The sequence below is a fragment of the Corvus brachyrhynchos genome, unplaced genomic scaffold (genome assembly GCF_000691975.1).
Source record: "Corvus brachyrhynchos isolate BGI_N302 unplaced genomic scaffold, ASM69197v1 scaffold19, whole genome shotgun sequence".
In the NCBI taxonomy this organism is placed as follows: Eukaryota; Metazoa; Chordata; class Aves; order Passeriformes; family Corvidae; genus Corvus; species Corvus brachyrhynchos.
Window position 1 is genome coordinate 1856248 of NW_008246061.1, and position 1296 is coordinate 1857543.

Here is a 1296-nt window from a genome sequence, read left to right on the forward strand (position 1 = left end):
GGGTGTTTCCCCTCAGTGTCTGTTGGTTCAGTTGCGGCCCCTCGGTGCTGCGGCCCCGCGGGATGCCCGGAGCTCCGCGCTCCCAGGAGCGAAGCACCGAGCCAGGGCTTCCTCCGCGCCTTCGGGCCTGCCGGGGCTCCGCAGGGCGGCTTTTGGTGCAAATATGGGATTATGGAATGTTCGGGGGGAAGGGGACCTTAAGGCTTTTCCTATAGGCAGGGACACCTTCCAGTATCCCAGATTGCTCCAAGCCCCGTCCAGCCTGGCCTTGGATACTGCCAGGGATGGAGCATCCTCTGGGAGATTCATTCCAGCACCTCACGGCCAGGAATTCCTTCCCAAGATCCCCTCCAGCCCTGCCCGGGAAGGGGACCTTAAGGCTTTTCCTATAGGCAGGGGCAACTTCCACTATCCCAGATTGCTCCAAGCCCCGTCCAGCCTGGCCTTGGATACTGCCAGGGATGGAGCATCCTCTGGGAGATTCATTCCAGCACCTCACGGCCAGGAATTCCTTCCCAAGATCCCATCCAGCCCTGCCCTCTGGCACTGGGAAGACATTCCCTGTGTCCTGTCCCTCCATGCCTTGTCCCAAGTCCCTCTGCAGCTCTCCTGGAGCCCTTTAAGGCACTGGAAGGGGCTCTGAGGTCTATTTGGATCCTTCTCTCCCAGCTTTTCCCCGCAGGGAAGTAAGGTGTTCCATCCTCTCCGTGGCTCCAAATTTCTTGGAATTAAATGTTTTTCCACGAGGTCTCCAGCTGGATACAAATAGTTGGAAACAGAGACTCCGCAACTGTAGCAACATCACTTTTAAAGGCCAGCTGCCCAATATCTGATTTTCCTTAAAGAAGGGGGATTTTCCTTCTTTCCAGGAAGGAAAATGTCCCAGGCCATGGAGTGTGAGGGAATATCACCAGTAGCACCTTGGAGAGCTTGAAAAAGAAAAGTCAGTGAAGGAACATCTGCCAACGGAATTGTCAAAATGGGGGTTAAAACCACAGCTGTGTTTTCCCTTAATTCATGGAATTGTTCCTCCTGGGAGGTGCTATTTTCAGCCTGTGGTGTGCTCCTGAGCCTCATGAAATAAAAGGATGAAGATTAATTTCCCCCTGGAAATAAAAGCCGGGAGATGGGTTTAACTAAATGAACCATAATATTATTTTTTATTAATGTTCTACGTTCGTCTAAATCCGAGCAAATTAAAAGGGAGGCATCACCACAGGCAAACGGCAAATTCCACACCTGGAATTAAATCCTACAGAGGGGGAAATGTTGGGTTTAGGTGGGACTGGGGGAGGG